The 17,180-nt window shown below is 43.4% G+C and overlaps 1 pseudogene; it reads right to left on the reverse strand.

The window, feature by feature from the left end:
• Positions 1 to 7,500: 7,500 nt before the first annotated feature.
• LOC124597252 lies at positions 7,501 to 7,618 on the reverse strand (annotated as a pseudogene).
• Positions 7,619 to 17,180: the final 9,562 nt, after the last annotated feature.

Genomic DNA, 17,180 nt, shown 5'->3' on the forward strand with positions numbered 1-17,180 from the left:
AAGTTGTAAGGAAAGTAGATGGCTCTGAGAACTATGGGACTTAACTTCTAATGTCATCAGTCCCCTAGAACTTAGAACTACTTAAACCTAACTAACCTAAGGACATCACAAACATCCACGCCCAAGGCAGAATTGGAACCTGCGACCGTAGCGGTCGCGCGGTTCCAGATTGTAGCGCCTAGAACCGCTCGACCACCCCGGCTTCTCTTCAAGTCACATTAATCATGGAATGGAAACACACAGCAACAGAACGTACCAGCGTGACTTCAAACACTTTGTTACAGGAAATGTTCAAAATGTCCTCCGTTAGCGAGGATACATGCATCCACCTTCCGTCGCATGGAATCCCTGATGCGCTGATGCAGACCCGGAGAATGGCGTATTGTATCACAGCCGTCCACAATAAGAGCACGAAGAGTCTCTACATTTGGTACCGGGGTTGCGTAGACAAGAGCTTTCAAATGCCCCATAAATGAAAGTCAAGAGGGTTGAGGTCAGGAGAGCGTGGAGGCCATGGAATTGGTCCGTCTCTACCAATCCATCGGTCACCGAAGCTGTTGTTGAGAAGCGTACGAACACTTTGACTGAAATGTGCAGGAGCTCCATCGTGGATGAACCACGTGTTGTGTCGTACTTGTAAAGGCACATGTTCTAGCAGCACAGGTAGAGTATCCCGTATGAAATCATGATAACGTGCTCCATTGAGCGTAGGTGGAAGAACATGGGGCCCAATCAAGACATCACCAACAATACCTGCCCAAACGTTCACAGAAAATCTGTGTTGATGACGTGATTGCACAACTGCGTGCGGATTCTCGTCAGTCCACACATGTTGATTGTGAAAATTTACAATTTGATCACGTTGGAATGAAGCCTCATCCGTAAAGAGAACATGTGCACTGAAATGAGGATTGACACATTGTTGGATGAACCATTCGCAGAAGTGTACCCGTGGAGGCCAATCAGCTGCTGATAGTGCCTGCACACGCTGTACATGGTACGGAAACAACTGGTTCTTCCGTAGCACTCTCCATACAGTGACGTGGTCAACGTTACCTTGTACAGCAGCAACTTCTCTGGCGCTGACATTAGGGTTATCGTCAACTGCACGAAGAATTGCCTCGTCCATTGAAGGTGTCCTCGTCGTTCTAGGTCTTTCCCAGTCGCGAGTCATAGGCTGGAATGTTCCGTGCTCCCTATGACGCCGATCAATTGCTTCGAACGTCTTCCTGTCGGGACACCTTGGTTCTGGAAATCTGTCTCGATACAAACGTACCGCGCCACGGCTATTGCCCCGTGCTAATCCATACATCAAATGGGCATCTGCCAACTCCGCATTTGTAAACATTGCACTGACTGCAAAACCACGTTCGTGATGAACACTAAGCTGTTGATGCTACGTACTGATGTGCTTGATGCTAGGACTGTAGAGCAATGAGTCGCATGTAAACACAAGCACCGAAGTCAACATTGCCTACATTCAATTGGGCCAACTGGCGGTGAATCGAGGAAGTGCAGTACATACTGACGAAACTAAAATGAGCTCTAACATGGAAATTAAGCGTTTCCGGACACATGTCCACATAATATCTTTTCTTTATTTGTGTGTGAGGAATGTTTCCTGAAAGTTCGGCTGTACCCTTTTGTAACACCCTGCAGAATTCCACTCCATCACAATTAAATTTTCATCTGTCTTAACTCTCTGAACAATGTATTTTATCTCAACACATATTTATTCAGTCGGTTAACCACCCGCAGAGCTAGTTGGCAGATAAAGTTGTACTAATATGGTGCGTGTGGGTTTTATTTCTATCTTGTCTACGACAATGCATTCATTATGCTGCTCATTGTACCATACCCGGATTCCCATTTTCTTACTCATTGTTAAACACACTACTGCATTACCTCCATTTGATTTTGTATTTATAACCTTCTATTAACCTGACCAGAACTCCTGTTCATCCTGCCACTGCATCTAAGTTCAACCTAACCATAGCCATTTTCAAATTTTATAATCTACCAGCCCGATTAATGGATATAACATTCCACACTTCAAACCATAGAACGCCAGTTTTGTTCCTCCTGATTACGACATCCCCCTGAGTAGTCCCCGCTAGAAGATCCAAATGGTGGACTATTTTAAATCCAGAATACTTTACCCAAGAGGATGCTATCATCATTTAACCATACAGTAGAGCTGCATGCCCCTGGGAAAATTGGAGCTGTAGTTTCCTTTTGCTTTCAGCCGTTCATAGTACACACATCAAAAAACATTTAGCATCACCTCGGTTCCGAGAGTTCCGGAACCTGTACAGAAAATTGGAATAGAGATCAACATAAACATTATTTCTGCCCTTTTTACTGATCATGAGAACCACAAATTGCATGTTGTATCACCATACAGCGAGACCTTCAGAGGTGGTGGTCCAGGCTGCTGTACACACCGGTACCTCTAATACCCAGTAGCACGTCCCCTTGCATTGATGCATGCCTGTATTCGTCGTGCCATACTATCCACTAGTTCACCGAAGTACCGTTGGTCCAGATTCTCCCACCCCTCAACGGAGATTTGGAGTGGATCCCTCAGAGTGGTTGGTGGGTTACGTCGTCCATAAACAGCCCGTTTCAATCTACCCCATGCATGTTCGATAGGGTTCGTCTGGAGAACATGCTGACCACTCTAGTCGAGCGATGTCGTTATCCTGAAGGAAGTCATTCACAAGATGAGCACGATGGGGCCGCGAATTGCCGGCCATGAAGACGAATGCCTAGCCAATATGCTGCCGATATGGTTGCACTATCGGTCGGAGGATGGCCTTCACATATCGTACAGCCGTTATGGCGCCTGTTATGACCACCAGCGGCGTACGTCGGCCCCACACGATGTCACCCCAAAACAGCAGGGGATCTCCGCCTTGCTGCACTCGCTGGACAGTGTGTCTAAGGCCTTCAGCGTGACAAGGTTGCCTCCAAACACGTCTCCGCCGATTTTCTGGTTAAGGGTATATGCGACACCTATCGGTGAAGAGAACGTCATACCAATCCCGAGCGGTCAATTCCGCTTGTTGTTGAGCCCGTTTGTACCGTGCTGCATAGTGTCGTGGTTGCAAAGAAGGACCTCGCCATGGAAGTGGGGAATGAAGTTGCGCACCATGCAGCTTACTGCGCACAGTTTGAGTCGTAACACGACGTCCTGTGGCTGTACGAAAAGCGCAAGTCAACATGGTGGCGTTGCTGACAGGGTTCCTCAGAGCCATAACCCGTAGGTAGCGGTCATCCACTGCAGTATTAGCCCTTGAGCGGCCTGAGCGAGGCATGTCATCGATAGTTCCTGTCTCTCTGTATCTCCTCCACATCCGAACAACATCGCTTTCGTTTACTCCGAAACGGCTGGACACTTCCCTTGTTGAGAGCCCTTTCTGGCACAAAGTAACAATGCCGACGCGATCGAACCGCGGTATTGACCGACTAGGCATAGATGAACTACAGACAACACGAGCCGTGTACCTCCTTCCTGGTGGAATGACTACAACTAATCGGCTGTCTGACTCTCTCCGTCTAATAGGCGCTGCTCATGCATGGTTGTTTAAATCTTTCGGCTGATTTAGTGACATCTCTGAACAGTCAAAGGGTCTTTGTCTGTGATACAATATCCACGGTCAACGTCTATTATCGGGAGTTCTGGGAACCGGTGTGATGAAAAACATTTTTTTGATGTATGTACATACTTCTGAAAAGGCGCTCATTGGGACGCAGTTAAGTGCCACAATAACGTTGAGCGGTGAGTGTACCATGCTCAAAGATTTGGAGGTCGGTGCACTCATGCAGATTATGCCAATCCATCCCACTACACATGAACCACCAAAGCGATCATGTTTGCCAATGTTCCAGGGCTCACCATGTGTTCTTATCTATTACCATATCGTTCTACTTATGGTTCGCACAACATTGAAGTTGGTAAGGGGTAGTGAGTGTTAGGTGCATGCTAGAGTTGAATACTATGTTCTTCTTCTTGGTGATGCAAGGCCATTTATCGAGTTGAAGTTGATCAGTCGCAGGCGTTTTCGACAGCCTTTCTATGGGAAATATTGACTGCTACAAAGGAACGGTTACACAGATTCCTCATTAATGTTTCCCTTTTCTTAGTTTTCATACTTCTCCGATGATTTCCTCAAAGTTGGGTACCTTTTGATATCTTATTTCATAATGTTTACAACTCTAGAACGGAACTGATATCAGTCTCGTTTCAAATTTCTCCCCAGACCAGAAACTGCACCTTGTTTTGTGTTCTACAACGACTTCCTGATTCAGTTTAGGGATCGTGTTCTGCGTTTGACACAATGTTTACAGAATAATTTTAACTGTCACTCCAAGTCTCGCGTTGATTTCCGCGAAATGCAAATAGGACGTCTACCGCCAAAACTTCTCGGCAGTCTCTCCCTTATTAATTTCCTGGTGGAATTACAGCCGTTGGGAACAGCGCATTTGGTAGCAGCGATGCCGCTTGTCTCTCGATATTACAGTCTACCGCAGTGGAGCAGTCTACTGTAATTATAAATAATTACAGGATTGTTACACTTACGGTGACTTTACTCTTACATTCATTTACAAAGCACCTCTCACTGTCTGTTTTGCAATGCGTAAAATTAATCTCATTACAATACTTGTTTGCGACTCTGTCAGAAACGTATACATTGAAACTTCTGTACGATTATAAATCATAATATCGATTGAGCTAGAAAGCTGAAAGTTTCCTGTCTACAGTATTTGTGAACTATCGTTTCCATGTCACACTTTCTTCAGTAAGAATTCTAAGACACGGGAAGACTAACACAGCGGCATAAAAAAGGTACCCAGAATATGTGACCATGAAAATGAAAATCTATTTTAAAAATTGGAATCGTAGAGCAGCCACAAGTGCAATGTAACTTCTCTTTATTTTCTTGTGATTCACTCCACCAATCTTCACAGCTGTGAATATGAAGTGTGTTACACCTTCATAGATTAAATAAATTCATAGATTCGACTTACATACCTTTCCCACCTGCAGCTGAGGCAATTTTTATTTTAAGGAGTTGGAATGGAGAAAAAAAGATTCACATTTTCAGATTTTTATCTCATTTAAAATTTGCAATATTTCGAGTAAAATTATATATATATATATATATATATATATATATATATATATATATATATATATATTGTATATAATCTACACTGGTTAAAAATGTTAAAATTTTTACGTGCATTACTTCAAAATCTAATGAAATCGGCAATTTTTTATATATATGGCTTTGTTATAAAGGTTGAATTACGTGTTTGTATCGGTAGCACTGTCAAAAACAGTATTGTATCGTTTCTATCTTTGTACGCAACTATCCCGTTTGGCTTTAACACTGTGGTTATACCCGTTTATCCAGGTTCCAAATTCTGGAAGGGGGAAGAGAGTGCCGAGAATAAACGACTTTTGGAAAAAATTCCCAACATTTTTTTCTATTAAATTTTGTCATTCTTCGCAGGCTTGTGCTTTCAGGTTGTCTGATTAAAAGATCATGATTCTCGTCAAATATGTTGAAAGGCAGTCGGCTCCCGCTCTCTAGTTTTGTGCCCAAGATCATGGTATCTTCAAGTTAAAATATTTTCCACAAAGGTACCCCAGTTTTCGTACACCCGAACATAATTCCGCTGGATATCACGATATAATCCCTGATTACTTCTTCTGACTGTCTGAAAACACTTTTATGTGTTTGGGGAACCCATAAGTAACGTTCCGTCTGTTTCCTTTTTCTTTTTGATGAATCGAGAGAGGGTACAGTAGCATACATTAAAGTCTTTTGCAGTTTTTCTAATAGAATAATAGCCCTTTACTCCATTTCCCAGAACCAAAGTCGCTGCTCTCTGCATCACGTCTAAAGGTGTCAAATCTTTTTTTTTTTTGTTTTTTGTTTTGAGATTGTAATGACGCATTTCCTTTACCTGCAAGTAAAGATTTAGACGGAGTAAATGTGAAATGCAATATCAAGTAAAAGGAAAGCTTCACATTATCCAACAGTCATAAAAATTCGACCTAACCAAGAGCCTGGTAAGCTGCAACACCGTGTTGCAATATGCCCCTCTTCGTATTCCCATATAAACCACAAGTAAACACGCCGACAATGACTTTAAACTAAAATCAATTATTACATTGCTAAACTAAAAAGTGACTATTTATCACTTGTGAAATCTAATGTTTGTCACCGAACGTGTTATTATATACACACAGCATTTTTGAAACTATGAAGAGTTATCACCAATGAAGATTTCGATCAAAGAAAGAGAACACAAAAACGACTTCTCGCTCCGATTCTGATCATAACAGTGAGGATACTGCGCATTGGAAGTGCCTCCACACGATGGCAGCACCTGATGTGATACTTCATGAAAAAAATCAGGTATTGCAATTTACCCCTGTTGCAAACTGCCATCCTCTCCCCCGTATTTTATCTACTGAACTTTTGAAAATATCTCTGCGGAAGAAAGAACTAGGAGAAGAATTCTAGATGAATGGAAGGCCAGATACCTAAGAACATGCTAAAAAAATGTACCTTCCTTTGTCGTTATAAAATGACATTTCGATTGCACTATCGATCAGTTTAACCGTAATATACAGAGATACCGGAGAAATAAGATGTCATTAAGGTTATCATACGTACGTACCCCGACATTCTAAAGTTATTTAAGAGCAGGAAGACCCGGTGACCTATGTCAGGTGGCGCCGGGCGTGGCTGAGGCCACCACACAGAATGCTAAAGCGCTCGGGTATCCGCGTCGACAGAGGGCGCTCACTAATTCAGGCTCACACGAGAGTCGGTGGTGCCGAAATTTGCTATTCAAATGGCCCACCCGTGTGGTTTCGCTGCCGAGAACCTACGGGGGGCCAGCGCCTGTAGAGCGCGCTGAAAAAATAAAACAGGTGTTGCACCTGTCAGCGGCGCAAAGGCACAGGTAATCCGGAGTGAGGGGCGGGCCACAGTTCTGTTTCCCAGCATCGGGCTGGCAGCAGTTACGTCTCCCTCGTTCGGATGCGGTGCTGGTCGAATTAAATTGAATCGTGAATTTCGAAACAGGGCACATCCCAGGTCTGAGAAAAGTACATCTGTACGGTAATAAGATTTAAACTCTTTTTCACTTCTGTCTTCAGGAAAAGGGAAATATCTGTTTATTGTGTAGAGCAGAAATAATACCTGTCTTCAATAAAAATAGAACGTTCACATCTCTCCGAATTGAGCCATTGTCAAACTATGTTTGCTGATATTGTGAGAACTCCGACCGAACAGGCCTTGAAAGGCCCAATGGTACCGACCGGCCGCCGTATCATCCTCAACTCACAGGTGTCACTGGATGCATATGTGGAGCGGCATGTGGTCAGCACATCGCTCTCGCAGCCGTATGTCAGTTTACGAGACCGGAGCCGCTACTTCTCAGTCAAGTAGCCCCTAAGCTGGCCTCATAAGAGCTGAGTGCAAACAGCGCTCGGCTGATCGGATGGTCACCCACCGACGTTCTAGCCCAGCCCGACAGCGCTTAACTTCAGTGATCTGACGGGAACCGGTGTTACCACTGCGGCAAGGCCTTTGGCGATATAGTGTGAGAGAGTACGAAAATATTACTTCTCTTTCTGAGATGGGACGTACATTTGTCGTTAGTATCTTGTAATAGCACGTATGAGAAATGTTTTCTGTCTCACAGTATTTACACGCAGTAGGCTCACCTTTACTGGCCAGCTATTTCCACAGATTTAAAAAGTTTCATGCATGTCCCACATATTTGTTTTGCCTCAGTTGTTAATACTTTTGAGTTACATAGAAATTTCCGCCTGAACTGAAGAAAATTTGCTCTATATGTTGTATACAAGTATCATCCTTCTGAGACATACAGAAGGATACAGTGTTATAAACTGTACCACTTTTCGAATTGTAACAATAACATATATCTAGTACATTATCAGCCTGGTGATGTTGCATGATGGTCAGAATGTGTGTTTGGTCGTGTCTAGCTACTTGCACACCCAGTTCGACAAACAGTTGTTAACTGTGGCGTGGAGTCGTTCAAGTCTACTTAGTGCTCTTAGGAAGTAAATTTTTTTGTGAGCATTGTAGATATAAAAAGTCTATTTATAATTTACGCTACTGTGCAAAACTTAAAGACGAAAATATCTAACTGCGAAGTAACATACAGGGAGTGAATCAAACACATTAATATTCCTAATGCGGTGTTGGAAAACCGTTGGCATTCAAAACAGTTTCCATTCGTCTTCGAATGGATAAACACAGGTCCTTTACGGTTTTCAAGGGAATCTTACACCACCCCTCCCACAAACTAGTGAAAACAGTGGCAAGGTCAGTTAACATTGATGAGTCTATAGCTATCACAGTCCCGAGAAAGCCTCAATAATATTAATACCTGGTGACTGTCGAGGCCATGATATATACGATACATTATTCTAGTGCTCAGAAAACTAATCCTGGTCTATACAAGCTCTGTAAACAGAAGCCCTGTCGTCTTCCATCACAACTGAGGAACGATCATTGCGAAATGGGATGGACCTGGTAAGCCATAATGGTAACGTAATCCTAGGCAGTAACCCGACCTTGCAGAGTAACCATGGGTACATGGAATACCAAGATATGGCTGCCCAAATCAACACCGAACCCCCCCCCCCCCCCTACCTAGTTTCACTCTTGAAACGTAAACTCAGCTGTAAGTTAGGAACAGTGTACAATGCGACTCTGCCTTCCAACGGACGTTCTTCCATTACACCATAGTCCAGGTTTTAAGGCTTTGCCACCTAGAGCATTTGCATCACTGAAGAGTTTTGGAATTCGAGCCCACCCTGAAAATTCTTTCCTTTGGAGCTCCCTTCACATTATATATAATTTTTTCGTCAGGTTAGCGCGAACGCAATCCCGACTTTAAAAAAAAATGCGCCCGAGGGACGCCCGGCTTTTTTTTTCAATTTATTTATTTATGAACATAACATCATTACAATAATACATGAACAGAAAGATGTAATTGTGAACAGCAGGTCAATATTTTACATAATCGAAAACCTTTAAAGAAAACAGCTTTTTGGTAACGATTCTAAAAAAAATTAGTATGAGTTTTGAAATTTAAGCAAAAATTGAAATAAGTGTGTCATGTAAGACACTAAGAGAAAATAGAAAGCTCTAATGAGAAAGGAGAAACAAAAGGGATACTTCTAGGGAAAGTAACTGAAACATCCTCTGATAACCGTACAGTAACGCAATTGGTAGATTGTTGGCAAATTGTTCGCTGTACTTTTTGTGAACGGTGCAATCGTTGATGACATTCCCACGGGTAGGCCATGTACTGCACGGCGTCACTTTGTTGTAACTCAAAAATGGCGTAGGCAGTGTGACCCAGTAGCCAGGCCACGGCGTTGCACTTCGTTCTTGGGTGTCAGGAAAGAGAATCCACATTGGTGTCACACTGGAGGTGCAGTTGGTTGATAAGTCCCACCATCAGTCGGCATAACTCTCATACTCTCCACACGTAGCTGCGCGCTATACGATGTCTGGTGTCGGCATCCCCACACTGGCTGTGTTCGTTCGTCTGACTGAGGTGAATGTCTGCTAGTCGCTGCTTAGTCGGAAAGGTGTCATTGACGACTCAGTACCACAGCGAACTGATGCTCAATGGGAGGAACGGTTGTTAATATCAGTCCATATCTGCTTCCAGACGACCGTTGACATCTTGCGAACAGGGCTCGGGAGTGTGATATTCAGTTTTGCAGTGACTTTTTTGTCAGTCGCCCTCTTATTTCACGTCACATTCCTCTTCACTGACCGTCTGTCACTAAGAGTTAACACATTTTTTCGTCCGAGTTGTGACTTAGCGGGTACTATTTCTCCGCTTTCCTTGTTGACATTACACACTTCGGATACCTTGGATGTGGAAGCTCCTACCATACGAACACCAGGAATCCGCGCACGTTCGACGTCGCGTAGCTCCGACAAGGCACTCGGAACCACACAGAAAACAGTTCTGATCACAGCTGACTCTGGCAACATATTGAGGATACTGCACAGGTTCCGTTCGTGGTCGAATACAACAGCGAACCTGCAGGCTCTGCTAGCATCTGCTTTTGTGTTCGAACATGCATTTCTCGCTGTGTTTCTATATTTCTGTCCAAACCCTGTTGCTCGATGAAACTTGGACCATAGTGAAAAGAACTGCTCCAGTATTGAAAGAAACTACGAAGACGAACAGAAATACCAGGTTTTTTTTCAAGGACAAGAATTAAATAGGATCTATAATCACTATGGTCGGCAGTACATACTGTGAAACGTGTTCCCATGGCAGCCACGAGGTTGGTAAGGATTTTTCGGAGCAGCGCGTTTCATTCCTCGACCAGCACAGTTGATACCTGCTGGGTGGTCATTGGTGCATGTGGGCATGCTGGAGTACGTATCCTCAAAAAGCGAGCTCGATGGGATTTAAGTCGGGAGAACATGCAGACCAGTTCACTAGTCGAAAATCCTCTCATTCCAACATCTCCTCCACCGATGCAATCGAGCACTGTCTTCCATAAAAACTGAGAAGTGCGAGTAGGACTCGCCCTCTGGCGGTCCCGTACAAACTTAATTACGTATATGGGCAATAATAATAATTTCGTGTGGCTCAGCGGCCAACTGTAATCCTCCTATTGGACACCACATAGCCGACTTGCCTGTGCTTAACCTACCCCAGCTATCAAGTGAGGGAAGGAGGACCTACAGTTTAACGTTGTAGCCGAACCTCGTGTTGTCCCTGGCGACACGCCACATCGTTGAGACGTGAAGGTTATGTGAAAATGAAGACTGAGAAACCCGTGGTCCTAGATCGATATTCAGTCCCGTGACCAGTCAGTTATCAAGGACGCACCTCACCGCAGGACCGCAACGTCCGACATGTATGTAAATAGTTCATCTGTAAGTTTTGAAGAGTGAGTTTGCGAGTATCAAAGTATGACACTTATGACTATATCTTTTAACTGCATTGACGTAGAAGGTTAAATTATTTACGCTGCCGAGGGAACGTCAACCTTAGTATACGACATCAATTTCAGGTTGATATCCCTATCCCTTCCTAAGAAAAAGAGGTCTTTCCAGACGGCCGTGTCTTTTCAATACTTTGACTTAGAAACTTAATATTTTTTGCACAAGCAAAGGGACCGTAGAGCTCAGTACTTGAAATAAATTTCAACTTGATAGCACCCTGAGAAAAATTGGGTCTCAACAGTTTGACAGTCAGAAAGACAGATATTCGAACAAAAAATTATCCTAAAAGGATTCCCTTTTTACCTAAAAATGAAGTTAGATCCGAAAGCACCCCTGAATAGACGCGTATGGGAAAGGGGTACCGTGTCACAATAACGTTGACCGATGAATGTTATGTGTTAAAAGATCTGGAGTTCAGTATGCAATTGCAACATTACGCCTCTCCAGATTATGACACCTGGACGACTAAAACGGTCATGTTCTTCAGTACGGCACGTATCTTCATACGGCTAGAGGTGGGTACACGTAATCCGCACACAAACAGTGTCGAGCATGGCCGTTTTGGCGTTTCAGGTGTTATGGAGTGGGAAGGCTTCATTGTAATTATTGTCTTTGAACAAAATTGCTCTTTCTGTTCGTCTCATTCCATATTTCTTTTACTTACTTTCTGAACTACGCTGTAGTAGTTCTTTGTGTGTATCGTCTAAGTTTCACGGTATATAGCATACAACTATAGCACACATAGCGTTGAAACGTTTAAAAAATACCCTAGCCACTGTGCAGTAAAAAGTAAGTTTAAAAGGTATCGCGTCGTCCTGTAAATTGTACCGCCGCCTTTCTTATGTATTGCACTTGAACATTTTAAAATAATGTTTACTATACATGTTTTAACAATTTACTTGATCTAATAATCGATATGATAGCAGTATTTCTGTATGTCTCACTGCTATAAAGTTAGGTAGAGATAATGATATAATAATGCTTTGCCTGCATCCACGCGTCACTGGACGTTAAAGCTTTTAAGACAATTGCAACAAACCGACTGACAAATGGCTTACCACATACCCCGACAGTAATATCAGTCAGACAAGGATTGCTTATCTGAACATTCGACTGTACAAAATTGTGTCAGTGGCTTCTCCAAATCAGTAGTGTCGACACACGATCCACACATCTTTCGAGATTCGGACTAGATCCAATTCTTAACCGGGATCTAGAAATGAGGAAGAACAAATGGGAAAACAAAGAAGAATCCCCAGGGAAACGAAAAATTAATCGTAATTATGCAGTGCATTCCAAAATCCTTCAACTCCCACAAAACCAGCCTGTTGTAGAAGAGTGTCAGCAGGCCTGCACGAGATCTCCGTATTAAAACTCTACAAAGGGAATAAGAAACAGGGAAACAAGTGCTGCTGAGATGACCGACAGTCCTTACAAGATGTTCTCCCTGACAAGGAATATGTGAGAAACAAAAGTAGGTCTAACACAATCAAAACTGGCAAAACCAGAAATGGCGATATCTTTTCAGGATGATTCTGCAAGATCTGTGAAGTAGACCAGCAGGAAGAAATGATTAAGTGCATCAAATGTTGTGCATTTCTCGGTAACATGTGTGCGAAAGCACAGTAAGTGCGAATAGTACTCAATTATGTGAGCTGTACACCTGAATTCATAGCTATTATTGAAATGCTTTAGCGTAATTTCAAAAGTAACCTAATGTTTTTGATAATGGATAGGTCTTAAGGGCTCTAAATTTTTTCCAGTATCTTAAAATTGATATAACTATTGTTCAAACCAAATTTTTGTATTTCTTGGTACAGCTGAGAAAGATCTTTGGTAAAATTTATAATAAAAGTGGTACATTTTAGCAGACCTGCTTATACGAGATTTTATCACTTTGCAACTTTCATCCTATTATGTTCCTTTAACCGTGGAAAATTTATTTTCGAAACTTTGGTCATTTGTGTATGAGGGAGTGGAGCATACATTATTAGTATTACATTTAGACGATGTACCCTGGAACCTAACAGAGAGGTTCATTAATATAATATGTAGCTACTACTACACCACTAAAAGTTTCAGAACCTTTCTTGATGTTTCAATGTTGTTATTTTGATTCCTGGCTTTCATACTATGGTTAATGGCTAGGACACAAATCAATTCGCTGCTACAACATCTGACAGTACAGCATTGGACAATGGAAAGGGAAAAGAGCTCGACCGTATTAACTAAACACGTTTAGATGTCTCAAACCCTTTTCATGTACTAAGTGTCAGCTAGTTACCTTATGTTGTATTCTTACGTGTGACTAGTACTGGTACAGTGTTCAAGTCTAGGGCAAAATAGCTGAGAGATTTTTCTCCTTGCTTTACTATCTATAATAAGACAAGTAGTTTCATGCGGAATACGTAACAGCAAACTTAGATTATCAAACTGTGGAATTTCGAAGGTACGTTTAGTCAGACTGTGTTATGTTATCCCATGTGCTTGTTGTTACGTGAAGTTAATGTATTGTGCCTGTGAACAAGGACGGTCATTTTAGTCAGCCTTAAGGTCAAGACTGGCTGTGTTACAATCTTTAAATGTCATTCGAGTTTTACGAGAAATATAGACTGCTGATCGTGTTGGTGGATCGTTGATGGTTCAATTGTTTAACTGACTGTATCCACTAGCTTGCTTATAACCCGTGATTTTTTGCCTCATTACAACTGCTTCTACCGAGGCATGTTTCTTTGTGCTGCGTACCGGAGCGCACTGGAATCTGGGGATATGAGGAAGCAGTTCAAGTAGCTGACGAAGCCAGCTGGAATGTGACATGTGTCATCTGCCTGCAGGGAGTCATTTTGCTGTTGAATCACAGAGACATGAAGCTATGGGTTTGTGGTTGTCAGTGGCATATAACGTGCTGTGGTCTGTGAAGCCATCCATCCGGCGTTGGCGTAACTCCTACGGGTCACCCTGACGGGGTGGAACTAGTCCAACCCGCCTTTAAGCTGGACACAGTCCCGTAACTCCTGCCTGCATCCTCTAACAAGAGGATTCCTCCATATTTGATGCTGTGGTGAATTAATCACTATACACCTCAGAATATTTTGATAGGAATGCAGGAGCAAATCAACCCTCCTAGAAACACTGAGGTTAAACACGCGCACTGGTAAAGTATATCGCCCCAGTTTTCAAAACTACATTCCTGGAAATTGAAATAAGAACACCGTGAATTCATTGTCCCAGGAAGGGGAAACTTTATTGACACATTCCTGGGGTCAGATACATCACATGATCACACTGACAGAACCACAGGCACATAGACACAGGCAACAGAGCATGCACAATGTCGGCACTAGTACAGTGTATATCCACCTTTCTCAGCAATGCAGGCTGCTATTCTCCCATGGAGACGATCGTAGAGATGCTGGATGTAGTCCTGTGGAACGGCTTGCCATGCCATTTCCACCTGGCGCCTCAGTTGGACCAGCGTTCGTGCTGGACGTGCAGACCGCGTGAGACGACGCTTCATCCAGTCCCAAACATGCTCAATGGGGGACAGGGTAGTTGACTTACACCTTCTAGAGCACGTTGGGTGGCACGGGATACATGCGGACGTGCATTGTCCTGTTGGAACAGCAAGTTCCCTTGCCGGTCTAGGAATGGTAGAACGATGGGTTCGATGACGGTTTGGATGTACCGTGCACTATTCAGTGTCCCCTCGACGATCACCAGTGGTGTACGGCCAGTGTAGGAGATCGCTCCCCACACCATGATGCCGGGTGTTGGCCCTGTGTACCTCGGTCGTATGCAGTCCTGATTGTGGCGCTCACCTGCACGGCGCCAAACACGCATACGACCATCATTGGCACCAAGGTAGAAGCGACTCTCATCGCTGAAGACGACACGTCTCCATTCGTCCCTCCATTCACGCCTGTCGCGACACCACTGGAGGCGGGCTGCACGATGTTGGGGCGTGAGCGGAAGACGGCCTAACGGTGTGCGGGACCGTAGCCCAGCTTCATGGAGACAGTTGCGAATGGTCCTCGCCGATACCCCAGGAGCAACAGTGTCCCTAATTTGCTGGGAAGTGGCGGTGCGGTCCCCTACGGCACTGCGTAGGATCCTACGGTCTTGGCGTGCATCCGTGCGTCGCTGCGGTCCGGTCCCAGGTCGACGGGCACGTGCACCTTCCGCCGACCACTGTCGACAACATCGATGTACTGTGGAGACCTCACGCCCCACGTGTTGAGCAATTCGGCGGTACGTCCACCCGGCCTCCCGCATGCCCACTATACGCCCTCGCTCAAAGTCCGTCAACTGCACATACGGTTCACGTCCACGCTGTCGCGGCGTGCTACCAGTGTTAAAGACTGCGATGGAGCTCCGTATGCCACGGCAAACTGGCTGACACTGACGGCGGCGGTGAACAAATTCTGCGCAGCTAGCGCCATTCGACGGCCAACACCGCGGTTCCTGGTGTGTCCGCTGTGCCGTGCGTGTGATCATTGCTTGTACAGCCCTCTCGCAGTGTCCGGAGCAAGTATGGTGGGTCTGACACACCGGTGTCAATGTGTTCTTTTTTCCATTTCCAGGAGTGTATTATTTTTAAAATATATGACTTTCTCCCTCTGGGCCAATTGTGCCCAATGACGTGTCGATCATTTTCATATTTAAAAGACATTAAAATTTATTCATGGTTTTTGCACTCAGTCCCACTGGCAGCAATACAACCTGTATTGTACCCTTCCTAGTACCACGAAGATCAACATGACCCGATAAGCACATTGGAAAATCGTATCTTCCTGATTTTCAAAGCTATTCTTTTTCTCAAAAATATTACTTTCTCTCTCTGAGTCAATTGTATCCAGTGATGTTCTTTTCATTTTTACATTAACAATATTAAAATTTATTCACGATGTTGTTACTGAGTACCACTGAGCCCAGTCTACATTTTTTTTGTTTCTTAAATGTAATAATCATAAAAATAGAATCATTACTGTTAAAATGAACAACTTTAATGTATATTTTGATGTTAGTTCATTAAAATATTTCCAATATATTCGACGTAGCTTACTTGGGTACTATATGAACCTAGTGGCACTCAGTAAGACAAAAATATCCTGCTCCTACGAGGGTTAAGTTATGGACATATCCTCTGTTTTTGTTCGCGATGAATAGGGTGTGATAAAACATTTAATATCTAGTACAGTCTCCGTGCTCCAGTCTAAAATTTTAGTGTGTTGCAAAGCATCTGACTCACCCTTCTTTTATTCTAGCGATCAGTCATTCATTCATACCTGCTATACGGTTTTAGGTCATTACACTCAATAACTCTTTTTATCATATGTTTTAGAAATGACTAAAAGCGTGATTTTATACTACCATTGTCATCACCATCAAAGGATAGCTTTCTGCGACTGGGGGCGTGGTGAGGCACTGAGTAATTAGCCGTGAGCAAGATTTATGGTGGGTAACGTGCCTACCGCTGTGAATTATGTAGGGCTCGTAGATTAATCAGCGACGGATACCGAAAAGAGGAGGCATCTCTAATGTGATTACACTGACGAAGAACGAAGTTCTTCGGCGTCTTCTTTTCCCAGTGGACGTCTGAATCGAACCAAATCAGTCCTTCAGCTGACACATTTCCCAGGGTACAAACGATAAAAGATAGCTTAAAGATTCTTTTTAGTTTTTGCTACAATCATTGTCGTCTAATCTAAATGACCAATAACGTAAATAAAAATAATGTTATGTGAAATGACAGTAACTATTTTCTTTGATCTGTTACTCTTACTTCACATATTTTAAGCTGTTTAATTAAATACAAGCAACGATAAAAGATAACGACGTATCGCCTAAGTAACTGTCATGCCGGTAACAAAAAAAAATGCGAATTCCAACAGTCGGAGAATAAACATACTGGGCCCCTGCACCAGGCTTGCATGATATTCCCACAACAGATCGAACTGCCACCACGTCCATCACCATGCTTTGTGCTAACAAATAACTCCGCTTCAGATGATGAATCACAACGCTACTTAAAATGCCAATTTACGAAAAGGATAGATTGCTAAGCATCATATATCGGCGGATATGATTGGCAGACAGGCAGAACAAAATGACTAGTTAGTTGCAATCTATCCTTTTCATAAT

This window comes from Schistocerca americana, chromosome 2 (genome assembly GCF_021461395.2).
Source record: "Schistocerca americana isolate TAMUIC-IGC-003095 chromosome 2, iqSchAmer2.1, whole genome shotgun sequence".
Taxonomy (NCBI): domain Eukaryota; kingdom Metazoa; phylum Arthropoda; class Insecta; order Orthoptera; family Acrididae; genus Schistocerca; species Schistocerca americana.